Source organism: Suricata suricatta, chromosome 12 (assembly GCF_006229205.1).
Source record: "Suricata suricatta isolate VVHF042 chromosome 12, meerkat_22Aug2017_6uvM2_HiC, whole genome shotgun sequence".
NCBI lineage: Eukaryota > Metazoa > Chordata > Mammalia > Carnivora > Herpestidae > Suricata > Suricata suricatta.
This window is the reverse complement of record NC_043711.1, coordinates 77760071-77767710: the sequence shown is the minus strand read 5'-3', so window position 1 is coordinate 77767710 and position 7640 is coordinate 77760071. Positions and strand designations below refer to the sequence as shown.

Below are 7640 nucleotides of genomic sequence, written 5' to 3'. Positions count from 1 at the left end.
AAAAAAAAAAAAAAAAAAGGAGCCAACAGAACTGGGCCCTTGACCTCAGGCACCAGGGTCTGTGTCCTTCACCAGTTCACTATCTCATAATTGGCAACTATGATTGAATCACCAGGAAATTAATATTTACTAGGATTCAAAGTTGGAGGTTGGTGGTCTTGTGGCCGGCTCAGGGTTTAGGGCTGTCACCCAGGGCTTACTTACTCCCTTCTGGCACCCTCGCATGTCCGGGTGTCTCTTTTCACGGCAAGGAGGCCACCACAAAATGGTTCCCTCCTCTGAGCCTTTCCCTGAATCAGGGACCCTCAGGGGTCCCCACTCCCAAGCTCCTCCTCCAGGCTGGGCCGAGGCTCACCCCAGGCCTGGGTGTGCTCACAGGCTCCTTCCAAACTGGGGTTCCATTAGGGAGGGAGAGGAGGGAGCAACTGCTGGCCAGTAACCAAGTTCACTGCCAGCCCCCGCCTGGTAGGGATTTGTAGACTCGATCACTTCACGTGGGAAGACCATGGGGCCCCAAGAACCTCAGTGTCTTGTCCTGCGGGGTCGCACAGCTAGGCAGGAACAAATGTACTGAACCAGGTTGCAAGCCAAGCTGACAAAATGTTAAACAATACAGGTTCTGGCATCTGTCCTTGACAAATATGTGCTTATAACGACCAGGAAGCCCAGGTTCAAATCTGGAGTCCCGGGCTCTCTGGTGGCCTGTGGCAGGCAGAGCTGGCCACTGGGGAGCCGGCCTCTCCCTGCAGTCTTGCTCCGTCCCATGTCCCCAGGGACATGCATACAGGGGGCGCGCTGCCTGTGAGCCTCACAAACCGCCTCCTCTGGCCACCACTTAGGCACGTTTGCACACCTCAAGTGGGTCCCCCGAGCACAGACCCGGAGGAGAGGGGTCTAGAAACAGACGAGCACGGAACGTTAGGTAGAGAGTCCGGGGACGGCCTCCAGGGTACACAGTCGAGGCAGGCATATCCCCTGGTCTCACCTAGAGGAGGCTCAGAATAGACCCTCTAAGGCATGAGGTCAGGGCCAAGGCCCCTCTCTCAGGCATTACTGGTCCTTGAAGCCCTAAAACCCTAAAATCCTGTGGCAGTGGAACAGAATCTGCCAGAACCCTGCCCTCAGGAGGCCACGGGACTCCAAAAACTGCTTCGTCCCCACCTGCCCCAAGACACCGGGGTCCAAACCGGAATGCGCATGTCAGTTTCACTACCTTCTGGCCCTTTCTGGACAATCCGACACGCCCCTTGTGTTCTTGAGGGTCTGGTGCCGATCTTCTACTCCTGGTTCTGTGTTCTCTAACAAGGTCTGGTAAATATGAGCAAAAGGAATTCACTGAAAGGCTCTTGAGAACTCATAACATAAGGGAAAGCTAGAGACCTGGGCTCAGAGACTGAGGGGTTCTGGAGGTTCGTGGGAAGGAACCTGGGAAGGACTCCTGGAATGGCGTGTCTGATCTCCCCAGCAGCAGCCCCCGAGATGGGGGCTCCTGTATGAGTGATGAGGGAGGGAGGAGGGCTCTTGGGAGTGAGTGAGGCGGGACTGGGCAGGGGAAGAAGCCAGGCAAGGATGAGTGAGCCCGAGTCTGGCCTCAGCTCTGGGGAGCCTCAGAGTTACCCTGCCTTAAGACGAGAGGGTTTTTTTTAAATGTTTATTTATTTTGGGAGAGAAAGAGGGAGAACATGAGTGGGGGGAGGGGCAGAGAGAGAGGAAAGAAAATCCCAAGCCGGCTATGCACTGTCAGCACAGAGCCCAACAGAGGGCTCCATCCCATGAACCGTGAGATCATGACCCGAGCTGAAATCAAGAGCCGGATACATAATGAAATGAGCCACAGAGGCGACTCTGGGGGTTGATTTTTTTTTTAATATATCCGAGTATTAGTTGTTGGTCAAGGAGCCTGGGGGGCAGAGGGGATCTCCCAGGCATTTTCTTGGTGAGGTAGCTGCCCTTGGCTGAGGTCAGGTCTTCAGAGACAGGTCAGCTGTAAGCCATGTGCAACCAGTAGTCACAGCATCTGGGGGAAGAATGGGCCCGGTGTCCACCGTGCGATGATTGCCTTCAGCTTCATCCCTCTGCTCGATTCACAGTCCAGGGAGTGGCGTCTGGCTTTGCCTGCCTCCCATGCCCATCCCCTAGGCGTCTGAATAAAGCTCCCTCGGACTGTATCCAATGGAAAGAGAAAAGCAAGATGGGATCAGGCAGGGGCAATGGATGCTGTGGAGCGAACTCCTCCCCCCACCCAAAACACCCTCTGAGATCTTTCTCTGAAATCAGACCCAGAGTCCCATCTTTTCTGCCCCCACCACTAACCTTACCAGAACTGACCTCCTCCTCCTGGGGGTCGACATGGTACCCTAACAATGCTTGATTCACGTGTTTCCCTGTCTCTCTGCCCCGCTCCCCGCCCCCCAGACGGTGCTCCTTTCTTCACTGGGACCCTGGACCCTGCAATGCATCCCACACAGGGTCTTCAGTAAATGACTGAGTTAGTGGCCAGCCCCAGTGAGTGTCACGTTCCTCTGTCTGTGCTGACACATGTCAGGATGTAGAGTATTAGCATAGGAACATCTCTAGACTTTCTCCTTCCCCTGTCTGCTGAGGACGACTCTGGCTTGGCCTTCCTGGTTTCTCTCCGCCACAACGCCCCCAGCCCTCTCTGGACAGCTGTCTAAGATCTTTTCATTGTTGCAGTTACTACTGCTGCAAACAAACAGCTCGAAAGGCAGCAACACAAAATAACCATCTCCTTATCATGATCCTAGATTCCGAAAATCAGGAGTCCAAACGGCACGGCATGGACACCTTTTCTCTGCTCCACAATGACTGGACATGGGAATGGTTAGGAGCTGGAATCTTCTGGCAACTTCCTCACCCATGTGCCTGGGCACCTGGGCCTGGGTGACCCAAAGGCTGCACTTGGAGTGCCTGCCTACCTGTGGCCCCTCTGTGGGGCTTTTTGCAGCTTGGTGGCCTCGGGATAGTTGGACTTCTTGAGTGTTCCAGCTTCAGAGTGCTTCAGGAGTGTTCTAGCAAACAAGGGCTTGACGAGTGTTCCAGCAAATGAGGTAGAACTGGTGTGGCATTTTATGACAGCCTTGGAAATCACACAGGGTCACTGCTGCTACACTCAATTGGTCAAAGCAGCCACAAGCCCGTCCAAGAGTCAAGAGAAGGAACAGAGTGCCCCTTTGGATGGAGGAGCACGTGGTACTTTGATTGGCAGCTGGTCATTTATAATAGTCACAGTGGGGACGCCTGGCTGGCTCAGTTGAAGGAGCGTGTGACCCTTGATCACATGGGGAGTTGTGAGTTTGAGCCCCATGGTGGGGTAGAGATTACTTAAAAATAAATAAAGAAGCTTAAAAAATAAATAAAAATAGAATAGTTACAGGAGCGTGACGTCAGGAGGAAAGGACAAAGACTAAGGCTTGAGATACATTTTCCCAAGGAGTCTTGGAAAGGGAGGTGACAGAGAAGTAGCGTGGGAGGTGGTTGGGGGTGGCCGGGGGTGGATGGGGGATGGGGGGAGCGGATTTTAGGAGGTGTCGCTGAGTAAGAGCCCAGTGTGAAATGGCATTTCGATTGTTGAATTGGTTTCTTTGATCCCGGACTGACTTGGCTCTAAGACGGAACTGCGGTGGTCAGATTTGCAAGCATTATGCAGACTAAGTTAGGGCAGGTCTAGCCAGCCGCACCCAGCCTGCCCCCGGAAACTTCCAGGTGGCGGCGCCTACTGTCATTTCCGTCATCTCATCACCAAGGGTCAATTTGCAGGGCCATCTCATGCATAAATGCGTGCCCTGGCATCTCATTTCCCCTTGTGTTCGTGCTCTCCTGCCCCTCCTCGTTCCCAGGGGCCAGATCCCCCCAAGCCTGATCTCATCTTTTGGGTGGGAGGGAGAGGAAGGGAGAACAGAGGGGTTCTCTCTGGAGGATCCTGGTTCCTGAGACAGGCTAATTGCAGGCTCCCTAATTAATGAGCCATGGGGTTGCATTTCATCAGCTGAGTCACAGTTGGTGTCTGGGCCCTGGACCCAAGGGGAGGGTATCAGGAACCAAAAGAGGGGAGGCCAGTCTGTGTCTCTGCCTCTCCCAACCCTGATTTTCCACTCCCTTTCTTTTATTTTAAAGATTTTATTTTTAAGTAATCTCTCCACCCAAAGTGGGGCTCGATCCCACAATCTCGAGATCAAGTAGAATGCTCCACCGACTAAGCCAGCCAGACACCCCTACACCCTCTGTTTTCAAACCCAGTTCTCTCTATTGGTTTAGGGGGTATCAGACTGCCTGTCTTCCTCCCTATGCCTGCCTCTGCTTCCCCAGCCCCGGCACCTTCCTGGGAAGGTCCCCTTGTCTGTCCATCCCTCATGCCTTCCCACCCCACAGGGCCACACAGGGCTCATCTGGTTACTGTTTAGCACTCATCCTGTTTTCCTTTCAAACAGGCTCTCCCCCAGCCACACGCATCACACAACCGGGGATGCCATCTGCAGTGTGGCAACCACAGCTCGGTGGGATGCCAGTCCCCACCCGTTATGACCATGACTGCGGACTGCCAGCGACCATTCCGGGGCCACTCACACCTGCTCCTTCCCGAGTCCTCCTCCTTCAGTGGCTGCACACGACGGGTACTTTTCCATTCACACTTCAACTAGATTTCTCCACTTGCATGACGTTAACTGTGCTGAGTCTTCTGTTTGGGGGAACAGTTTTTATTTTTGTGCCTAGAGGTGTAATATTTTTTAATTTTCGGAAGCTGTGCTATAGCTTTCGTAAGTTGTTATTCCAAATTAGTCTCTTTTTTATGCCTCTGGTTCTGGTTTGCATGGTGGACCTGGGCCCGAGCAGAAAGACTCCTGTAGGTCGAGGAGTGGCACCAGATCAGTGCCAGCAGTGCCTCTGCCCTGCCTGAGGTCCAAGTTCAGCAGCGGGATCCTTAGAGGCCCTCTTGTGACAACATCCAGGCCACCCCTATGGAGGAGACTTAGTCTGCCCTTTGGCAGCCTCTGACACCAGTAGGGCATCTCAAGGGTAAGGAGTGGCCTTTAAGTCAGTTGAGCTCTTCAAGGAGGAGCCTGAGTTTCCTCCTTCAGGAGTTAAGGATGGGGAGTGGGCAGTACTGCCTGGCTCAGTCCATAGAGCATGTGACTCTAGATCTCAGGGTCGTGAGGTCAAGCCCCATATTGGCAGGAGAACTTACTTAAAAGGGGGGAGGGGTGGCACCTGGGTAGCTCAGTCCGTTGAGGGTCCTACTTTGGTTCAGGTCGTGATCCCAGTTTGTGAATTCAAGCCCTGAGTCGGGCTTGCTTCTGTCAGCGCAGAGCCCCACTTCCGATCATCTGTCCTTTCTCTCTCTGCCCCTCCATGCTCACTTGCTCTCTCTCAAAAATAAATCTACAAAAAAAATTTTTAAAGAGCTGCACGGATTAAATGAGGTAATACACATAAAGCACTTAGCACAATGCAGAGAGGGAGGGAAATACACAATCCGAAGCAGACTCCAGGCTCCAAGCTGTTAGCAGCTGTCAACTTAACTGAATGAGCCACCCAGGCACCCCCGCCCCCAAACTTTTGGATACAAAGTTTTTTTGGTTTTTTTTTTGAAACTCACAAGGGTGGTGGCTTTCAGGGTCTCCACAACCTCCTTGGTAACATATGCATGATTGTGTGTGTGTAAACCACCTGCTCCCGGGCACGCCTTCTGGACACACCTGGCCCGTCCACTGGGGGGCGATATGGCTTCTCAGGTTCTGCCAGGGCCTCCGCTGGCTGCTCAGGTTGCTGGCCACTTCTGGAGGGGCGACGAGTGTTCTCTTCCTAGTTTTACCAGAGAATCTTTGGGGCTGGGATTCTGGGAGTGGGATGGCTGGGTCCGAGGGCCCAGGCACATGTAGCTCTGCTAGGGACTGTCACCTCACCCTCCGCAGAGTATGTACCCCCCGCATTCCCACCAGCAGTGTGTGATGCACCTGTGAGTCCGGAGCACCCCACGGCACATTGTGGCCAGGCTGTGAGATGGGTGCCCATCTGCTAAGCAAGACACAGTGTTTCAGGATTGTTCTTATTTTATCACATTATGAACAAGGTTGAGCATCTTTTGATACGTTCAAAAGGCTATTTGCATTTCTCTATGAATTTTTTTATTTTTATTTAAAAATTTTTTTTACCATTTATTTATTTTTATGAGACAAAGCCCAAGTAGGGGAGGGGCAGAGAGAGGGAGACACAGAATCTGAAGCAGGCTCCAGGCTCTGAGCGAGCTGTCAGCACAGAGCCTGACGCAGGGCTCAAACCCATGAACCGTGAGATCATGACCTGAGCTGAGGTCTGATGCTTAACCGACTGAGCCACCCAGGCACCCAGATCAGTGTTTTATTTTTAGAAGCTATATATTAACCATTTGTATAATACAAGTCCCAATATATTTCCCCAACTTGTAATTTATTTTTTAATGTTTTTTATTTATTTTTGAGAGAGAGACAGCGTGAGCAGGGGAGGGTCACAGAGAGAGAAAGTTACAGAATCTGAAGCAGGATCCAGGCTCTGAGCGAGCTGTCAGCACAGAGCTTGACACAGGGCTCAAACCCACGAACCGTGAGATCATGACTTGAGCTGAAGCCAGAAGCTTAACCTCCCCCCCACCCCCGCCAGCTTGTAATTTACGTTTTTACTTTGCTAATGGTGGCTCTTTTTCCCTGATGTACAAGTTTTTTTGTTTTTGTTTTATTTCAGTGTTGTCGAAGTTATCACTCCTGCCATACTATATCTGGATTTTGAATGAGAAGGGTTTTTCTCATTCCTGGGTTCACAGGAACCCTCTCATTTTCCATTTTCTTCTCGTTCCTGGATGGTTTCCTTCTTCCAGGAGCTCCAGCACCACTTTGTGAAAGGTCCGTTTTCCCCTGTTTGGTTGGTGATGCCGCCACTAATGTACCCTGAGTTTCCACAGGCGCTTGGGCCTGCTTCTGGATTTTTCACTTGTTTCATTGGTCTGTGTATACAAGGGTCAGCTCTCCCCCCCAACCCAAGCTATTCTTCATTTTTGGCGTTTTCGTGGGTTTTTTTTTTTTTCCTGGCTTGTTTTTTTTCAAATGATCCTGGTAATAAGAATCGTGTCTAATGACAAGGGCAAGTGTCCATGAAAGAACGTTAAGGGAACCGAAGTCAACAGAACCACACAGCATATATACGTACTTTCTTCCTCCCTGTAAGATAGTGTAAGGAAAAACACCCCAGAACGTTTGTGTGGTCACATGGTGAGAGACGGGTACCGGCAGCATTGCCTCACTGCCGGCACAAACCTTTGGAGAGAACTTGCCAGCAGCTGCCGCTTGTCCTTTCATCCTCACTTCCTCCCTGTGCCATTCTGGAGATCTTGTCACCCCTCTGGGCCTTGGCACTTCTTTGTAAGAGAGGGAGGGTGTCACTGCAGGGTGGAGCCTCGGGTATGGCCTCTGCCACCTGTGACTGGACACAGCATCTTTGGCTGATTCCCAGCCCAGCCAGTCCCTTCCAGCCTAGAACGGAAGGAAAGACTGCCCGGCCAGAGCAAGCCGGCCAGTGGGGGGTGATAGTGCAGGCTGGGGGGACTGGAAGAGGGCAGAGGGGCCACCTCCGAGGGAGGGGACAGCCCTGAG

At 52.2% G+C, this 7640-nt stretch overlaps 1 long non-coding RNA gene across 3 annotated transcripts in view; it reads left to right on the top strand.

Moving 5' to 3' along the window:
* LOC115273269 overlaps window positions 1-6937 on the top strand; it is a 14229-nt gene extending 7292 nt beyond the window's left edge. For all 3 annotated transcript variants that reach the window (XR_003900767.1, XR_003900766.1, XR_003900765.1), the window contains 2 exons: window positions 4449-4631; window positions 6736-6937. This is a non-coding gene — a long non-coding RNA (uncharacterized LOC115273269). The remainder of the gene's footprint in view (window positions 1-4448; window positions 4632-6735) is intronic.
* Window positions 6938-7640: the final 703 nt, after the last annotated feature.